Raw genomic sequence first — 20,887 nt, 5'->3', positions numbered from 1 at the left:
CCCACCCACCCCCGCCGCCCGGCCCCTTCCCCGGCCGCGGCCCCCGCCCGCCCCCGCCGCCCGGGGCTGGGGCAGCCGCGGCCGGGGAGAGGCGCGGAGCGGGCTCCGGGCGGCTCCTCGTCACGCGGCGTGGGCGCCCGGAGCGCCGTGGAGAGCCCCCCGCGGAAAGCTGCGCGCTCGCCCCTCAGCCGCGCCGCCTTGGCCCGTCCGGCTCAGGGCAGGGCAGGGCTGGGGCTGCTCCCTCGGGAGCGAGGAGGCGCCAGGCTGGATGGCTGGATGGTCTCAGGTGCTGGATGGTTGCATCGCCCCAGCCGGGCTCGGCCGTGGGAAGCTATTTGGACCACGCTGCTTTTGGCGCTCGAATCCCACGGTGCTCCAGCTTCTCGAAACGAAGCAAGTCTCACCCGAAGCAAATTACACACGTTCCAGCAGCAATTTACTTTTCCTGAAAGCTGTAGTACACTATCAGAGTGACAAGCTGTTCTCAAGTTAAAATAGAATCCGATCTCTAAAGGTATTTATCGTTAATTATTACACACTTTCTGTAATAATGTTAAATGCAAGAATCCAGGGCTCCCCCGCTGTTGGGTGTGTGGAGGTGAATCGTGGCGTGTTACATCTACACACACATCCCCCGGGTGAGCCTGTGTGCCGAGCAGCCAAATGCGGAGCAGCAGGTTGTGCTGTGTCTCAGGAGGACAGGACCATACATTTCAGATTCTAAAGGATGTGACTTATCCTAGGGCAAGCCATTACTTCAAGTTCTCTGTGCCCTGGTACATTCTTCAAGTAATTTTTTCATGAAACTTCAGTCCTGTGAATATATCGTGACTCACAGAAATAAATTTCTAGCAAGGTAGTTAACAAATAAAAAAGCAGACAAGTTAGGGCAAACTATTATCACATTTACACTTGAACTTAGTTTGACAGGAGGAGTTTAGCTGAAGGAAGAGAATATTCATGGGCAGATTAGTATTAAGTTTGTAATGTTGTCTCATGGAGAGCAGCAAGCCAAAAGTACTTTGGCCATCAAATTTTGGCCATCATGTTTGTGATGCTGGGTCAAATGTTGCTGCTTTTGATCTTGTGGTGTGTGGTGGCACTCAGCACAATGTTGCCTTAAAGAGCTAAAACGGTGGGGTTGTCACATGAGTGGAATGTGCATGACTAGCGGTTTGCGATGTTGGTTATGGCCAGTGTTAGATGTTGGGCTAAGATTTGCTGTACTCCTTTTAGCATGTTGATTTGTGTCTCCTGATGCTGGTTGTTAGGTACTTCTGCTCTCTGGGGTCTGATTGTACAGACTTCAATAGTGCTCCTATTCACTTGCTCAGGCTGCCTCTTCCCTTTCTTTTGTCTCCTGAAAATGAAGAACCCTGACTTTTGTCAAAATGTCCATATTACAGGTACAATAGGTTGTTTTCAGCGTCACTGAAGGTGACCATGCACAGAAACCTGTGGTGTTTCCAAGAATACTGCCAGCTATGGTCATTAACTCCTCTTGGCCGCCACCCAGTGTAAAATGCTGAAGCACATCCCTCTTCATGTACTTACTGTCACCCCATTTGTGACAGATTCTCAAACAGATTTCTCACTGAATTGCACATATCCTGCTTGCGTGACATTTGATTGTGTCAACTTCATACAACTACATAGTTTACCAAGAAGTGAAATGTGATAATAAAGAATAAGAACATCAGCAATAATCCTAGACCATAGACAAAGGGGAATCTTCTTTGAGTATTTAGCTTGTTTTCTCTGTAGTTACACTCATGAAAACATATGTGCTCTGAAATCACTTATTTTCTGAAGAAAATCTCAGAGTATGATTAAAAAATATTTGAAATCCTGGGATTTAGGTGTTGCAATGCTAAAATTAAATGTAAGGGGTTCTTAGAGTACTCCAAACATCAGTGCTTGGTACCTTGGCTTTTTATCCATTAGTAGGGTTCAATACTTTGGAACAGGTTTCATCTCCTGTTAAGCCAGAAACCATCCAAGGTCAGCAACTGAAAGAGATTTTTCAGAGAACAACCTCCTTGGGATACCTAACAACAGGTTGTGGAAGAATGATTCCCATCGCAAGGCCAGAGCTTCTGTCTTCTCAATTCAGGGCTGAGCGATTTGCCCTGGAGATAGATCCTGATGTCCAAACCTGTGTTAGATACCTCAGTGCATGCTTTTAAATTACATTCTCATAACAGTTCTGTCTCCTTCTTGCACTGCTGAGCACTGCATTTTTTTTTTTCCTGGAGCTGTATAAGTTTATCACTTTATTTTGAAAACATAAGCATTTTAAGGTAGATTAAAAGTTTGTAATCCAGACCTATCAAGAAATGTGGTGGGTAGGGATTTTTGATACAACTCCAGGCCATCTGGCCAAACAGCAGCAAATAATTAAATTTACTGACTTGTCTTGTCTTGTCTGAGATAACATCATTTCAGAGCCTCAGGACTGCTTGTGTTTCCACTCTTTCATCCCATCGGTGTGTTTTGGGTTTTTTCTGGTGGTGGTTTTTGCTGATTTTTATCAGCTGTTATGACTGTACATAGTGCTCGGCACCCACATTCTCCTGCCCCTCTGCTGCTGTAACGTTATGTTCCTCCTCAGTACACTCACTCTTACATCAGTCTGTGTGCCCCTTTCCTGTTACAGTTTTAGCCCACCTATCATGCTTGTTCAATACCAGACATGTTCAGAGGAAGTCTGGACACAAAGCAATGTGTGATTTGGTGAAACTGATCCATTGTCTCCAGGATCAGACCCTGTACAAAAACATACTTCCTCCTTCAAAAACTCTCTAATAAAAATTATCACCGACGAGAATTGTACAATTCTTTTCAAGCTTGTTTTGACAAAACCATGTTAGTTTGCTCATTTTCTAAGAGTTTTAGCCACATGCAATAATGCCACTTAATCAGAACATGATAGGTGGGGATTCCACCCCATGCTGGACAGCTCAGATGAAGTCTGGATAACTGGAGAGCAACCGGCATTCATCATGAACACACCTGCTTCTTATTTCCTCTGACTTTCACTCATAGTTTTTGGTGTCTTCCTTCCACAAAACTTGTCAAATCAACCTGTCTGTATTTCCTTCCCTCCAAAAACCTTTAGGTAACAGTTTGCTGCCTTCTCATATTTGGGTAATTTTAGTTTTACATTACCAGCTGCATGGTGTTATGCTATAGTGCTCTCAACTTGTTCCCACTAAGAAATTTGCCAATAATGTCAACTTTTTATTATTCTTAATGTCATATTTTGCTTATCAGTCCAAAGCCAAACATGAAGGAAAGGTGATGCGATTTCCCATTAAAGTATCACTGTATACTAACATAATATACCATTCTTAAAATACTCTTAACAATGCCTCTATGTGTGCATTTTGTTGGCAGTTTTGTCCTTCTGGAGGAATTAATATTTTTTTCCTGGACCAAGCCACTGTGCTTCTGACATGTACTGTCCCACTGAGCTGTTTATCTGCCAAAGTGAAATCCTGGATAAATACATGGAATCTTCCAGTTCTGCTTGAACATGACTTGTGCTGATTGAGAGAGTCTGTCTGGAGAAACACAGCTGGATGGCAGCCAAAGAGGTAGGGCCAGTTTGCATCATCTTCCCAAAGACTACCATGAATTTCTTCTGTCCTTATTTTCCAGTTTTTCACAAATGAACCAAAAGTTCTGAAGCAAAATACATTCCTTGTCTTGTCCCTCTATCATTGAAGTCCAATTCCCACAAAAATTGCCCCTGCTAATGTATGATCAACCTTTACAGGGTGAAAAAACCCAGACTATAAATTACTTTTATCCTCCAGTCTTTGTCCAGTGGTGTCTTCCTTCAGCAGCTCCCTGTATTGGGACTTTTTTTCCTTCATCCTATCTGTTACTTCTGCAAGAGTCCAACAGCCCATCCCCTAGTGCATCCCCCACTCCCTGAGGTACAACCTCCCACATGGGTTTTACTCTTCCTCAGCCCATTAGCCAGTTCCCTTCAACATCTTGCTCAGTGGTGTTGACTCCACTGAAAGTAAAAGAACTCTTACAAAAGTGACATCTGAACTTTGGGCTGACTGGTTTTTACTTAAAGTTCTGGTGTCCAGACAACTGAGTACAGAGCATTCTATGAGAGCAGCTCAAGGGGTGCCTTGGAGCACACCTAACATCACCAGGCTCCAGTTTCATATACATGCATGCAAAGATTTTTCTTTTTTTTTTTCCTCTCGTGGTTACTGAATAATTCTGTCAGATGCAAAAATGAAAACACACTGTAGAGTACAACCTGCTCTTTAAAGGCAGCATGTTTGAAATGCCTGTAGCCAGCCTCATTTCTGCAGGTTTGGATGCAAAATGTTGCTATGGGAACAAAACCATCTCTCCACCCAATCAGCTGAAGGAAGAGGTGTTTGTTTTGGTTTTTTTAAATAACGAGATTGTCTTCATCTGCCCTTCACCTAATCAGTCAACACAAGAATGAGAACAATGGTTTTCACAGCCAAACCATAGAAAATGTGACTCACTGCCAAAAAACCCCTATGAGTTCCTTAGGTCTGGGAGATTGACATCTTATTGTAGAATATGAACAGACAATAAGACAAATTCACAAATCAATTTCATTTGACAGTACAATCAAGGAAAGAAATGGGTGTGAAACTGTTCAAATCTCCCTAAACCTTGCTTTGGGAGGGAAAGCTTGAAGAAGTCTTCAAAGGAATTGAAAGAGGAATAGTGCTAACAGAGGAAAAGACTTCACATGATTGTGTGATTGCCTCCTTTACCCTACACTCATCTTGAGGCTGAGTTTGTGTGGTGCTTTTCTCTTCCATGAGCTAGTCCTGCATGTCCCAGGAGTGTCCAGGCTGTTCTCATACAAGCTACAGCCTGGTATCCTGCAAAAGCCACAGTCAGCATTGACTTCCCTCAGTGACCAACGGGACAAGGCTTGGGTCTGCTCTGTCAAGTCCTTCACAGTGGACTCCAGCTTTAATCCCTTCATTAATGTTTTAATTCAGTCAAGGTGAGCCAGAGACCTCCATCCACGGCAAATTAAAAGTAACATAACCTAGTTTGACCCTCTCTTGTCTGGAATGGTGTATTAGTCCTGTGGTTCTGCTAAGGTTTAGCAACATGTTTAACTACAGTGAGAATTTTTTTAAGTCCCACCTCTTGTCAGTCTATAAGCAGAAAAGATACTTCAAAAAAAACCCCAACAAATGAAACAGATCAGTAATTTGGGGGCAGTTTTCACACTAATTCAAACTCTGTTTGTTGACAGTGATTTTTCTAAACTTTCATATGAGGGGAAATTACTAAATCAAACAATAATAATAATAACAACAATAACTAAAATGTTGTTTTTAAAATGTTTTAAAATCTGGCTTGCCATTTCATGAATGGGAATAAAGTCAGTCTTTATTAACGAGTGATTGAACTGTCAATCTTTACTCCTTCTTAGTTATCAAAATGAATAAAAGAATAACCTTATCAATCTTGGATTCTCTACACATGTCATATGCTGTCTCTCTCCTCCAGGAGCTGTCAATTTAAGGCTATGAGACAGCTCACAAAAGAAAGGAAGTAGCTGTCTGCTCAAATGGCTCGTAATAGAAATAAAATAACACTATGTGCACAAATACAATATGAAATGTGATCATCAACCCAGTTACTTTCTTCATACTAAACGTAGGAAAATGATCTGCCCTTTGTCATTAAAAATCTGGGAGGTACATGATGTTGTTCCTGCCTGTATGAACACCTCCACCTATATTTAAAATTTAATTTAATTTAAAAAGAGTTGGTTCATCCTTGCTAAACAGTGTGCTACCACAATTGTGATAACTGTTAGATTGGTGTGATTTTAGCTGTTGTGTTCAGGATCATTGAAAAGCACTTCATGTTTTCACTTTTCAGACAGCTATTCAGTTGCTTTTGCTGCTACTACTGATTCACCTAATAATTTTTCATATACAAAGCCAAATCCTGTTATTATTTAGTAAGACTTGTGTTGCCATTGAAGGCAATCCAGACTCATAATAACAAGACATTATGCTGATAGCATTGGCTGAGACAAACACAAAGCCTCTCATGTTGGGAGTGAATTCAGGATCTTATTAGATCCCAGAGTATCTCAAGTCAAAATAAAATTGCCATATTCAAAACAGAAACTTAATAGATTGTGTGTTTGCTGTGCCTGCAGAGGAGGGAAATACTACAATATATCCCTTTCAGCCTCTATAGAGAATGGGAAATTCTAAGAGCTCCATTAGAGATGCCTCACACCTTCCTCAGTTATCTCTGCTGCTTTTGACTGGAAAAGAGTTAATTTTCTCCATAGTAGCTGGTATAGGGCTGGAACAGTGTAGCTGTTGCTGATCAGTGATCACACAACATCGGTGCCTTTTCTGCTTCTCACCCCAGCCCACCAGAGAGAGGGCTGGGGGTGCACAAAGAGTTGGGAGGGAACACAGCTGGGACAGCTGACCCCAGCTGAACACAGGGATTTTCCACACCATATGGCATCGTGCTCAGTATAGCAATCTGGGGGAAGAAGGAGGAAGCAGGGGACATTCAGAGTGATGGCACTCATCTTCCAAGTCACTGTTATGTGTGGTGGAGCCCTGCTCTCCTGTAAGGCTTAACACCTGCCAGCCCACGGGAAGCAGTGAATTAATTCCTTTTTTGCTTTGCTCATGTGTGTGGTTTTTGCTTTCCCTATTAAACTGTCTTTCAAACTGTTACTTCTGATTGTCTCCCTGATCTCTGATCTCACCAGGGGTGAGAGAGTGAGCAGCTGAACTGGGGTTAAACCACAACATCATCATTAAACAAATCATACATTCAGAAGCATATGTTTGTGCTTGCTCACCTATGAACTCAGAGCAAGCGGCCAGCAGCAGCAGGGAAAGCAGAGAAGTCCCAGCAGCGCCAGCCGGACTGACTTAACTAATGAAGTGTGCATAAACAGCAAACATCCATCACCATAAATTCTCCTCAAAGTCCCCTTTCACATCCAGTCATCTCCTCGCATCTAATGCTGCTCAGACAACCTGTGACATCTGTGGCCTGAATCCTGCAAATGACTAGACTGAGTAGGAAATGTGCTCTGTAAACATGCTGTTCATTATAGCTATTTTACCTACTGCCAGATGGATCAATTTGAAATGGTTTATTGCTTACTCACCCTTTTGTGTATTTGAATTAGAAGAGTTAACAAATTGCCTAGTAGTCAGGAATCAGTGCTTCAGGCCAGCAAAGATTATGAAACCGCCTTTTCTGCCTCCATAGGCTGTTGCAGGGGAGCTGAAAATTTTACATGATGGTATTTTTATCTGAACAGAGTTTGGCTTTGTTAAACAACCTGCACATTGCAAATAAAACCTGTACTTCAAGACTATTAGTAAGAAAAACAAATATGAAAAGGTTGTAGCTTATTAAATGGCTATGGTGTTGTTATTTTGATATATTTTAAAAAACAGATAGAGAGAACTAGATAGGTAGACCTTAGCAAAAGAACTCAACTGGGACATAGGAAAGTTGTTATTAGAAAGCGTTGGGTTTTTTTCCCCAGAAAAGACATTCGTAGCAAACATGTATTCATTCAGTATTACTGTTTCAACATCATCCAGTACTCATGAGATCAAACTTATTTCAGTGATGGCATTAGTACCAGTATCCAGCAGTTATTAGCAAAGCAAATATAGACCAAGAGAGCCAGAGAAGCATGTAGTTTGAAGTACATGAGTAAACTTAAGGAGTAAAAACCTATTGAAAGGAATAAAATATTCCAGAGAGGTAGAGCAAAGCAGAGTTAATGGAAATACATTATCCTGTGGCTAAAGAAACAAGCTAAGCCAGGCTTTATGCTCCCCTCTAACATTTTCATGGAATGATGGTAGGTAGCTACCCTGCTACTTACAAGATTAGCTGTATGTAACTTCACTGAACTAGGCACACTGAGGTGCATTTGTAGCAATTTCAGTAACTGCTACTCTGGTTCAAGTCTATAAATTTTCTAAAAGATACAAAATTATGTTTGCATTTGAGTTTACCTGCTCCATATAGTTATCCTCCCCCCAGCAGCTGCAAAAATAAGCCCAGCTTTTCCCAGAGTTAGCTAACTCATATACAGAGCTGGTACGTCCGGGAAATATTTTCCACCTCTTATCTGCAGTGACATTTGAGAACGCCTGCCCTCTGGAAGGCTGCCTGGGCTGTAGATCTTTTATCAAACTGGGGTTTGCCTTCACTTTTGCATTCTCTCTGAGCTTACAGAATTTTTGATTTGATTTAAATGAACAGATATTAGTCCTGACTCAGGACAGCATTAAATAATATCCTTAATCACTTTCTTAAGGTGCTTAAAATTTACTGTGTGTTGAAATGCTTTCTTGCACTGACTCCATACAGGGTGAGACTGTTCTGAAATGACTTTTGGTCTTAGGATTGCTTTCCACTGCCTCTGTAGAAGAAATGCAATTTCTTGATGTTGCATCTTGAACGATGCAACTGGAAGCATCATTCACTGTATTCCTTCCCAATCCACTAGCAGTATCTTCTCCATGTGAAGGGTATTTTGAGGAGCAGATCCTCTCTTGTTACAACTTATCATACAGGGCACAGCTGTCAACAGCCCCACAGCAAATCCACACCAAACTGTAAATATGACATAATATGGGGCATTGAAAGCACCATGGTTCACTTCAAAATTGTAATAATGACCTACTTTTTATAGCAGCAAGGATTTGAGAACATGGCAATTCAGAACAAATGGAGAAATATTGCTCTGCCTTTCCCAGTTGGTACCTTCTGGTGGGTATTCACACATGAGATGCTTATTGCCTAGCTCAACTGATGGAATGTTGTTTACCTCTACCTTGCCTATAGGCAGGCTCCTTTCATGAGAAGTGAATTTACTTAAAATAAGTAGAGGAATATCCACTCCACTCAATACCTCCCCACCCAATAATTGGAGCTGGTTCCCTTCTTAAGGAACGAAAACTATTTTAAACACCAGGAATAATAAGGCATAAATTTGGCAAAAAAACCGTAACTTTTCCCAGAGCCATTTGGAAAACAAGACAAGCCCTTTAATTACCAAGTAGAAATAAAGTTGTCAGGCATTTACTGACAGTTTTTCAAAATGATCTTTAGCACACAGCACAGAGAAAATGTAACTTCAGTGCCCAATGTTAGATCAAAGTTCGTCTGCCGTCAATTAGAATGAAAGAATATATGAAGTCTGAGGATGACATCTGGTATTTCAACATAAAAATGGAAACTCTCAGACTTAAAAAGGCTTTTCTCAAGATAATCTCCATTTAAAGCTCAACAATGTAAACTGTGACCAGATTGAAGTCTGCAAACACTAGAACACACAAAAGTGAGACACTGAAAAGATGACTTTTATTTAGCTGGCATTTTCTTATCTGTTAACATGGTATGAAGCAGTATGTGGGCTGTGCAGAGCAAAAGGGAACACCATGGATGGCTGTGTTGAATTACCCGAGTAGTGTAATGTTTACTGCTCCATAAAACCCATCATATGGAAATCAATTCCCATCACAGAGGTTGTTGCTATATATTTTGGCTGTTGAATTGTAAACTGAATGGTGGAAGCTTAAGTTCAATATATAATTTGTCTTAATACAGGAATTTTTTAATTTTTGATTTCAGCAGTTACTCTACACAACTATGACTTCTTGTTATGAACAAAAGCAAAATATAAATAGTTTGTGGCATGATGTATTAAACTGATTCAGCTCTTGTAGTCTGGCAGGAGAAGGGCAGAGAAAGGCCATGTGCTTATTGCAGTGGCATTCAGTCAAGCCCTAGAAGGCCATTTCTTTCTGTTTAGATAAAACAGGTGGATCTTGGGAAGACTGAAGGACTCATAATGATGAGGCAACCTTTCGCCTCATGGTTTGGTTTATCATTTTCAAAAGGTCAGCTGTTAAATGTAGGTAAATACAAACACTGTTGCACAAGAACTGGAACTAGGGAAACCCATATGGCCATATGCACTCGCCAAAATGGCTCTGGCTTTTTTCTCCCATGAACTCATCACAAGCTCTGTTTCCTCTGCATACCCTAAATTTCCCCCTGCTTCCAGTGCTCGCTGCCTGTTGCCCTGCTGGCTCACACCCCATGCCAACTGACCAGCTGGGACACCTAACATCAAAGGAAAAGTCACAGAAAGCAGAATCTAATGAGATACCTGGCTTTGTTTTTATTTTAATTCTGATTTCCCATTTTTCTGTAAGATTTTAAGCTGATGGTGGTCAATGTGACATACAGTATCACTGATGATCAGGGAATGCAGTCCCAGCATTGCTTTTGAGTCTGCAGACATAGAGAAAACTGAGAAGAGCAAGAGACTAAGAGCAGAGTAGGAGTTTCCATCTTTCCTTAACAGTACCTTGACTATACCTACCCCAATAAAAAGCACTTGCATATGAGTCATCGATCATTTTAAAGCCTGTATTAGCTTGTGAGCAGCTTATGAGCTGAAATGATTAACAGTCATTAATCAGAGGGGTGGGGAAAAATTGTTGCTCCATGGCCTGTTCTTCCCCATAGAAGTAGTCGCCAGCCTTATTGCACCTCTAAGAGAACAGATTTCCTAGTTCACAGGTTCCCCTGAGAGGAAAAATGAGGTGTACAAGCATTTATCCTTCTCACCATTGCCTCTAAAGGTCAGGCAGCTCCTATTCAGAAGGTCTGCATGCCAGCTGTGAGGCTAAGGTCAGTACAGAAGTACACAGAGAGCCAAACATCTTGGGAGAGTGGCTGGTTCAGAACTCAGTAGTGAAAGTGCTAATAATACAGAACAGCTTAATATTTTTATTTTTTATTTGGGAAAAAAAAGTAGGATTCCTATAATTCATATAAATTAGAGAGAATTTGTTCTTTGTCCAGAACTGAGGAAGATGTGTACGATGAAACATATAGGATAACCTGGCATGTTTAGATGCCCATGAACCTCAGGAGTAACAGAATAGTTGGCTGAGGATTCTTTTTCACTGACCTTGATTTTGAAGGCACTGGGGGAATTCCAGGAGACTGAAAGAATACTTATGCTGTGCTAGTATATAAAGTGTTGAAGTGACTTGACTAAGATAAATATCCCCTAGCAGTGACAGGGAGTGTAGAAAAAACATGCTGGTAGAGACAACAAAGAGTGACAGTACTCCAAGAATGAACAATAGGCACAAATGTCAATTGTGGTGATTTTTCTGAGACTTGCCAAAGAAATCTTATTTCATCATTTCAGAATACAGGTTTGTACAGGTACCTGTGAAGATGTAACACACCTAGGTGATTACAAGGGGCTTAATTTTGTACTGTGTAAAACCTAATGAAAAGTTAGCAATATACCATGTCAGAAAAGCCCTTGCTAAGTGAGTTTAGAAACAACAGTTCCCATGAGTATAGTTTTATTTAGCTCTTCCATCTATATTTCAAGCGTGTGCTCCATGTTTTCCTCCCTCGTTTTGTTTGCTAACATATCATTCAGAAGCTCTTAGCTAGAGGGAGGTGTCTGGGAGCGGAGCTGGTGCTGCAAACAGCAGGATGTGGGTACAATGGGAATATCAGGGTACAAGGTAGGTCTGGAGCACATGGTGAGCAGTACTCAGCACTGGAACTAGAGGAGCCCAGGGCTGCTGCTGGGTGCCAGACCACAGCCAAGCTTCTTGGATGGACCTGTTCACCCACTGCCTTCAGAGCAATCTGAGTTCCCTGTGCAATCCTGCAGCAAACAAAAATGTCTAGTATATCCTTGACTGCTTGCTGGAGGCTTGAGGGGAATAAAGCAAGCAGGAGGAAAAAGATTATACTTTCTATACAGGATTGGTATGATAGGTAGCCCTCATTCTGAAAAGACTGATGAAAAAATAGAAAGGGTAGAGAACCACAAAAAAAAAAAAAATTTACAAGGGCAAAGTGCTTTTCATGGAGAGATGGAAGGTTCCATCTGTTTAGCTTGTCAGCAAGAAAAGTGAGAAGTGACTTGCTTACAGTGTGTGTTTTCCTAGGCAGAAAATACTGGGCAGTCATCACTTTTCACAGCTTGCAGAGAAAGGCAACAACAGGATCCAGTGGTTGAAAGCTGGAGCCAGCCAAATTCGATTAGAAATTAGGCCCAGCTTTGTAAAGATGCCTGCTTAGTAAACACATGAACAAGGAGAGACTGTTCCACAGAGCAGGACGTTGCGAGAGACAGGCTTGAGCCAAATGAGACATTTCACTCAACTTTGAATAAAATAAATGCAAGTTAGTGATTTCGAAGAGGAGGAATTAAATTGTCAAACAACAACTTTTAAAATAAACAAAAAATCAAGCTCTTAGGTCTACTTTGCTCAATTCATGGACATCTGTCTGAACTAGAAGAACAAGGAGAGACATTTTCAGTCTCTTTTCCTAACAAAAGAGTCACAAATATCTGAGAGAGAAATAGCCAAGAATGACATGCTAGGAGGACAAAATGAAAATCTTACATCTCTTGCTCCTTCCTACAGGTAAGTAACTATGGAACCTTCCTGTTTGGATGTCTGGGGGAAGAAAATGAAAGAGCACCTTTAATTATATTGGCCATTGTATTGATGCATTTGCATTAAGCGCTCAGCTCCATTGGTGATGAGCATAGCATCATTATTAACATTAGCATCCAGAAGGGGCAGCCTTGCAGGATTAGATGAAAGGAGAGAGGTAGAAGGGTACTGGTGTGAGAAGGAACAGCAGATCCTGATGCAGGAAGTCAGGAGTGGCACAAAGCCACTTGGGTGTAGCTGAGGGGAAATGGGCAGGAGGCAGAATGCAGAGCTGCAGTGGCAGCCCCTGGAATTAGGCAACGTAGGATAGAAGGAGGCTGAAAGCATGCAGGAAATTGAAGGGAAGCAGGAAAGATGTGCAGATGCACCTCTGAGTAATAACACAAGCTCATCGACTGTTCCAGAGAAGCAAAACTATTACCTGCAGAGAGCTTACCCCTGCTTTGCCCTCAACTGCAAAATCTGTTTACACTACTGGCCTCCCACTGCCTGATACAGTCATTGCTGTAAAAGCAGTATGTCCTGCTGTGAAGAAACCAAACTGCATGGAAAAGTTTGCTCTTGGATCTCAGCAGCTATTGCTACAGTGCTCTCAACACCATGGGGCAAAAATTGAACCACCAGGAAAAATTGAACAATCCAGCACAGCAAGTGAAAAGCTTTTCAGTGTTCTTAGAGGCTTATTAAGATGCAGAGACAAAACATTTATGCAACCCATGGGTTTGGGCTTTCTTGACCTACCGTGGCATGGCTTTTGGGGATTAAAATAAAAGAAGTGGAATTTCAGGCAATGCTGGAGGTGAGAATGGGTCCCCTGTACACTTGAGATATATAGAAGCTAAATAGCTACCAAAAGACAATTACAGGCTTAAGTAAACTCATGTGATAAGCACAAATATTCCTGTTTAAATTAACATGTGTTTATTAACCCTATTTAGGAGGTTACTGTCATTCTTAGAAGAGTTAATTGATAATTCTTATTTATATGTTATTTTAACTGAGGCAGAGGGGATGAACAGAAAGGGGAGGACAGAAAGGAGGACAAAACAGTCCTACAAATTCACTCACAGCTCCTTGTTAACACTGACAAGCTCAGAAATTATCTAAACGCCTGCTGATGTATTCTCTTTCAGAGAGAATTATAACACACAAGTGCTAGTCTACAGCAGCTTTTAAACACTTGATTCTAGGCAGCTTATTGTGGGCAATAGAAGTGGTTTGTTTCCTTAATATCTTTCTGTAACAAGATGCTATTTTGTTAATTGCAGAGCATGAAGGTAATTATACTGTGGAATCTTGGGTGACCATGGAAACATGAGGGTGCTCATTTTGCCCAGTGTGGAGTTACACAAATGGATGGTCAGCCATGGCTTGTGTTTCCATTTTGCTGAGTACCAACAATTACAATCCTGATTAATAGGAGCTACAAGTACAGATAAGAACCCACTTGGTCTTTAAAAGAAACAAAGTTTACTAAATGTAGTTAGACAAGTCCTACAACACAGATTAATTGCTGATCGCTGCTTTTCTTCTGTAGATACATCACTGCCCTCACAGTTTGGAGCATCCAGTCAGTGCTTCGCCATGATGGACACACTGACTGTTTTTGATGTTTGCTTTTTGAAAAACAGTTTCTGCTTTTCTTCTGCTGCCAGATGCAAGCCTGCAGCCACAGTAGGTGAGTAGGTTGTACTACTGCCAGCCCCTGTAGCTCTAAGGTGGCTTGTTATGGGGGTGAGTTACACAGCAGTTCCTTGCTGTCCTTTCTTTTTTAAGCTCCCATGGTGAATGGCAAGCAGCAGAGAGGACTGTGCTTTGGATAAGCTTTCCAGCTCTGGGGAGGAAGGCTGTTATTAGCACAGAGTTGATAGATGTTCTAACAATTGTTTGAATCCAAGTGAGGGGCTGGCACCTTGCCAGGAGGACAGATTTGTTGGGAATGAAGGGTACAGAGAGCCAGGTATCCACTTCCCAACTCTGTGCTTTGTCAGGGAGTGGTTGCTGTGGATTTGTGTGAGCCACAGCAGGGACAACACACACAGATCCTGCTCCAATGGATAATACAATTCCCCAGTCACTGGGCAAAGCTGGATGTTAGATTTGGGAGTAATCTCTGTGCCTCTGTTTTGTTATTACTGATGTAAACAATCACAGAGTACTGCAGAAGAGCAGAGCAGACAGCCTTGGTGCTGAGCAGCCCCTTCCTGGGGCAGGCACACCACTGCCTGCAGCCAGTGCTGGGTCCCCAGCCCAGAGCACCCAAACAGGCACCTACCTATGACTGACTGCAAGATCCACAACCCACTTTGATGAGTGCCAACAAAAATATCCACGATCAATTTAATTCTTCATTCAGCTCTGATAATTGGTTACAGCAAGTGATAGTTGGGTGCTGAATTAATTTTTGCCCTCTCAAGTTCTGTACTTTGAAATATGTCAAAAGACATGTTGCTATTTGCTGCAGTTTGGAGTGATCCAGGAAATACCAGCTTCTGTTGCTGCTTTTCAACTCCTAAACTTCAATGGCTAATTCAAGCTTTAAAAACTCAAAGACTAACAGATGTGTAAGGAACCTTTTTGAAGAAAAAAATCAATCGAAAAAAATCAATCAGAAATTATTTGAAGTCTATCATTTGAAGTCTGTTGGAAAGAATTTCAAGTCGATAAAACACAAATTCACTTTTGTTGTCAGTATTTACAGCAAAAACACTCCAGGACAGAGAGACCCAAACTGAAAAATGTTATTTATAAAAATGAAACCAGATTCCACTGGAGGGGAATGAAAACTAAATAGCAGGATTTAAAGGGAAAACAGGTAGGTTTTGGTGATAGATAGCCACCATGACTTCCAGGTGCTGGGCAGAGCACTTGGTACCACCAGCATCTTTCCCCGTCCATGAAACAGAAGAAAGGTAGTGCAAATCCCTTGTTGGCCTCTGCTTCTATTTCCAGACTAGCTCTTCTGCTTTAGATTCACATTATTAATGGGCTATCTGGGGCACAGACATCCAGAAATGAAGCTTTGCAATACCCAGAAGGCCACAAGCGCTGCCAGGAGTCAGCACCTGATTTAGAGTCATGGTGACAAGGCTCAGTTTGAGATTCAGAGGTGATGTCCCCTGTCAGAGGCAGAGACATCTCTGTCTCAGGGTAGCTTTGTGCTGAGTGGACCAAGCCACTTCTAGGCTGGTCCCAAAGAGATGTGAAGGTCAGAATGAAGATGTACAAGGTCACGTGAAGACACACCAAATAACAAAAAAATGTCCTTCTTGTGCCAACAGCGATCTTGCTGCTGTGTTGCAGGCTAGTGAGGTTTATCTGAGGCTCATGCATTTATCTTTTTTCTTTGGAAAATAAAGCAGATCCATTAATTCCCCAACATCCAAGGTAAATAAATCCTTTTTTTTTTTTTTTTTTTTTTTTTTAAACACAGTGACTCAAGTGAAAACAGGCTGTGGTTTTCTTGATTTCTCTGGCCACTGCCAGACACAAGAAAAGTGCCACACACATATTGCTGAATTTGGTTTTGCCTCACTGGATTTTTATGGATGGTTACCCTCAAAAAACAAACTATTAATAGGCCTGTGTCTGAACACTTGACCACGTGAGACTTCATCTGTTACATTCAAGCTGTGTTTTGATAGATTGTTATTCCATTAACTAAAAATCCTTTGGGCTATGAAGGATATAAAGCAGTCCTACAACTACTCGCCCTAAAACTAATATTTAAATGTCACAGGGAAAAACTGAGAAGTCCATTAGAGGAATAGGAAAGGAATTACATCATACACAAAGAGAATGAAATAGATACGAATTCTAGCAGTAAAAACCAATGTAAAACAAAAGTCTTTTGAGCTGTGATTTGTTTAAGTGATGCTGACAATACTACAAATCATTTAAATAGATTTTGTAACACTGATGTTGTTACAGAGATTAAATTACACTAAGATAATAATGAAGTGTTGGGGTAATTTACATAAAGAAAAAGCTATGCTCCTAAAATTTCAGTTTTCTGCATATTCTTCTTAATGGGAACAAATTTCAAAAGTATTTTGATTTTAGAAGCAATTTGTAAAGCTGTTCAGTGACCATAGCTCCTGCTCTAAATTCCCAGGCAAAAATCAGCCAGTAACTTTTATTTTCACTCATGCACATAAACAAAAATTCTTGCTTAATCTCTTCTGCCTTTTCTGGTTTATAGGGCAGAATAAACCAATTTAAATGAAGAGATTTGTGATTTTAATTAACAAGCAAGAAATTTTGGTTTGAATATGAGTTTTTAACTTGCATTACACATCTTTAAAATTTGATTTGAAGAAAATTTAGCATTGTTGGAAACTTTGTGATGCAAATTTCCACCTAAATATAATCTTGATACTGAATGTGTATTTTTTTTCCTACCTATGTGCTCATGCATATTTGTGTATACAGATCTTGCTTGGGGTACATGTATTCATGTTCAAATTTTTTTTTTTACTCTGAAAATATTTAAAACCAAAGAAATCATTAATCAGAATATCTAAGTAAAAGGCAGAGAGAAGTATAAATCTTAAAGTGCTTCTTCAAAAAAACAAACCTTCTCATAAATGATAATTACATACATATATTTTAAAAGCAATGCTTTTTTTCCTCAAAATCCTGGTTTAATTCTGCCCTTTATGTTTTTTGCCTATGAACAAAGCTAAGACCATCTGCAAAATTCATCAGCATGGGAAGTAACATTGCATGGGTTCAAGTGATTCAAAAACATAAGGAAATAGCCAGACCTGGTCTTGGCCCTTCAGCAAAGGGAAGTCTCTGGCAGCTCTGATTTCTGCAGATTGAGCAGGGTCCTGCTGGCAGCTGGGTATGGTGCACTCAGCAAAGCACTCCCCTTCCTGTCTCTATGCTGGAGGTAAATCACAATCAGCTCTGGCATCAGAGCCTTGCTCTGCTTGGCAACCAGAGGGTGGTGTTCAAAGCCCAGCAGGTCTCCAGGACAAAATACCTGCTGGGCCCTTCCCCACTGACATGGGCTGCTCTGATATCTTCCACTGAGATAGGCTTCCCTTTGGTGCAATCCAGCATTTACTGTGGGATTTGTGAGAGGAACCTGGAGTGACATTTAAAGGCTGCCACTTTCACCCACTCCTTGTAAGCACCATGTGAAAGCAGAGCCTTCAGATTTGCAGGTTTTTAACCTATAAACAAAGCAAGGATCTGTTCCCTCTCTCCCCCACAGCTGCCATCAGAATAATAAGCCCCACAGAATTAGTAAATCAAAGGTTTCGCTCTGAATGCATTACAGCTGTGGAAAATACATACTTCAGCTTTTGGGGCTGATGACTTCAGCTCTATCCAAAATAATTGCCCCTGTAATTCACAATCAAGACTGCATCTAAACACCAACTTCAGCATGAAACATCCCAAAAGCTGAAACCTGAGGTTAGATGACATAGAAATATGAGTTGGTGAATATCTGAATGTTCTTAGTGTGCACTCAAAGAGCCAGGTGGGCAGAGTGTGCAGGAGTCAGTAGTACAGCACAAGTTGGGCAGGAAGTGACAAGGCCTCCTGTTCTCTCCTTTCAGCATCCTTAAATGCCCTAGGATGTTCCTGCCTGTCAAAGATTTCTCCTCTTGTTGTAGCTGGAATGGTTATGAGATGGTCTCCTGAAGCTCCCTTCACCACTGTTCTCTGCTCCAACATGTCCTGGGCAGTTTCAGCTGAGGGCAGAGGTGCAGCCATGGGCAGCAGCGAGGCAGGATGCAGTGCTCCATGGAGGGAGGGGCACCAATGCATGGGGCTGAGCTGAGCGGGCTGGGAGCACAGCAAAAGCCTGCAGGCAGCTGCAGCAAAGGGCTGCTCAGGACCCTGGGGATGCAGAAAGTACTGGTACAGACACAATTTCAACATAAAAGTGGGTTTCAGCACTCTGCTGCTCCTGGAGGAGGTACCTGTCTTCTTAATGAGCCTGTTCCCGTATCAGAAATTTGTTTCTTTTAACACTCACATTTAGTGCAAGGAGAGTATTTCTGTCAGAGGTTCAGTTGCACTTGGTTGAAGACGCTGCTACGACACTTGGCCAGCTTGGCATTTAAAATGTCTTTTAGACCAGAAAGCAAATGAACCTGAATACTGAGGCAGATGTAATGAGAAAAGGTGAACTCCTGTAACCAAATGAGGTTGCTGATAAAAAGACTGAATTGCAGAAGCATTTGCAGAAATCCCAGTGGAAGACCACTGATTCTTCTGCGTATGCTTTATTTCCTGTATGTGCCTTGTGCAACCTACCCTGGAGGAGCAATGCAACAAGAGATGTCACTGAAATTTTGCATTTAAAATCCAGAATTTCTGGTCCCTGCTGGTTAAATTAGGATGAGCAGGTTTCTGTCCTCTTCAGAAATGTGATTGATGGTATTTTCGAAACCAAGCTACTGAGTCCTAGACTTTCTTCAGCTCAGCAGGCCAGGAGGACATGCTCATTTTTCTCTCTGTGTAGCATTGCTGCACACAAAGTTGTTCAAAACTGTTTGCTACCTCAATGCTTCTGTTCCAGGAGGCAAAAGAACAAACAGGCTGAGATCTCTTCTTTCGGCATGGAATGTGTAGGAAGAGTTACTGCCTATCCCTAAGTACAGAATCTCATTCCCAAATGTACCTCCTGATGTGTGTTTAGGATGCAATCCAAATATCCACAGAACAAAGAAGGAAGAAGAATGAAATTGGTAGAAAATGCATTAAAGTGAAATAGAGACAAAAAAAAATTATAGTTAACTGCTCTACCTTTGTTTGAGCCCATAGGACTTGTATAGATGAGTGTTAGTGATGGAGCTCTCCACTGGCACTGGGGCAAACTTTGTTCTTAAGGTGAAATAATCTATCGAGATAAAAATGTTAAACAAGTCCTTTTCATTTACTCTGCTCAGTACGTCTCAAATTGCTTTTCAGCTGTGCCCAGTGCTTTTTCTGTCTTAAATCAAACATTATCCTTTTCTAATTAGGTAAGTTAGAAGATGTTGGTGCTACTTCCTACTAATTTAAGGACTACAACTAATTTAAAGAAATTAAAACTAAAACCCCCACCTTTAAAGAATTAATTAATCCAGAACTTGATTTAATAAGGAAGGAAGCAACTGAGGGTTAAGTAACCCAGTCAGGTGGGCATTGCAAAGGAAAATCAGCCACTGTAGAATCACTGGTACAGCCACTCTGGGGGTTATTGGGGAATAAAGGCTTTTTCTTCTTGATAGGCAATTACAAGTATGCAATACATCCAGCCCCCTTTTCAGTCATCTTTAACAACCATTTCTGTAAGTCATTATACTGAGTGTAATTGTCAAGGTGCTGGCAGCAGGGTCTACAGGAGCCTCTGCGGGGAGAGGCCAGGGCTGCCCTGTGCTGGATGCAGCCAACACATCACAGCTCAGTCGGCTGCCAAACAGGGGCACTTCTGGGGAAGAGGATTTGAGGTGGGGAAAAAAATATTGCACAGGCAGAGGATGAGGGGGAAGAAGTGGGCAGCAGTCACCTGAACACCAAGTGGAAAGCAGGAGGAGGGTGAGGAGGTGCTGCAGCTGTCAGAGCTGAGATTCCTGGCAGCCCCAGGAGGAATCCACACCAGCAAGCAGGCAATTCCCAACAGGAACCTCTGCCTGTGGAAAACCCATACTGGGTTTATCTGAAAGGACTGAAGCTCATGAAGAGGACCCAGGCCAAAGCAGGGGGCGGGAACAGCAGAGCCCACAACAGCTGTTATGGACTGACCACCATCCCCTGAGGAGGAGACAGAGCAGTCAGGAGTGAAGACATGAAGTAGTGGGAAGGGAGGGTGGTGTTTTACAGTTTTTGACTTTGTTTCTCATTATGCAATTTTAATTAATGCAATAAATGAATCTGTTTTGCTCTTGATGGTAATTGGCATGCACTCTTCCCATCTTTCTCAATCCATGAAGTTTCTCTTCCCCAACCAGCTGAGATGCTGGAATGAATGAAAGGCTAGGTGGGCACACCCCCCCATCAGCTGTCCACAGAGTAAGGCATCAGGTACAGGAAGCCTTGTGGAGAGGGCAAGCTTTGCTAAAATACATAAGCAGACTGGAATAAAAGTCAACCATTAGCAAGATACAGAAAAAAACCACAGCCCCAGCCAACTCTCTTTCAAACACAAACTTGTCAGCTTCACATTTTTGAAACTGGGTTGTGGCAGATTTTACTTCTCTACCTCCTAAAAATGTGTGCAATATTGAACTTCCAAAGACCTTCAAAAATCCTGCCACAAGAGAGCAAACAGTCCATCTCAAATCCTTATGAGAACATCCTGTAATGAACTTGCACAGCAAAAGAGATTTTGGTGACAG

General features: G+C 41.7%; 1 long non-coding RNA gene across 1 annotated transcript; it reads left to right on the top strand.

The window, feature by feature from the left end:
• Window positions 1-144: 144 nt before the first annotated feature.
• Window positions 145-20,444, top strand: LOC111933818 (uncharacterized). The gene is made up of 4 exons (XR_015286462.1): window positions 145-514; window positions 3,397-3,596; window positions 14,086-14,226; window positions 18,119-20,444. It is a non-coding gene; the product is annotated as an uncharacterized LOC111933818 (long non-coding RNA).
• The last annotated feature ends 443 nt before the right edge of the window (window positions 20,445-20,887 follow it).

This window comes from Cyanistes caeruleus, chromosome 4 (genome assembly GCF_971803275.1).
Source record: "Cyanistes caeruleus chromosome 4, bCyaCae1.hap1.1, whole genome shotgun sequence".
In the NCBI taxonomy this organism is placed as follows: Eukaryota; Metazoa; Chordata; class Aves; order Passeriformes; family Paridae; genus Cyanistes; species Cyanistes caeruleus.
The sequence above is the reverse complement of the archived record's forward strand: the minus strand, read 5'-3'. Positions and strand labels throughout refer to the sequence as shown.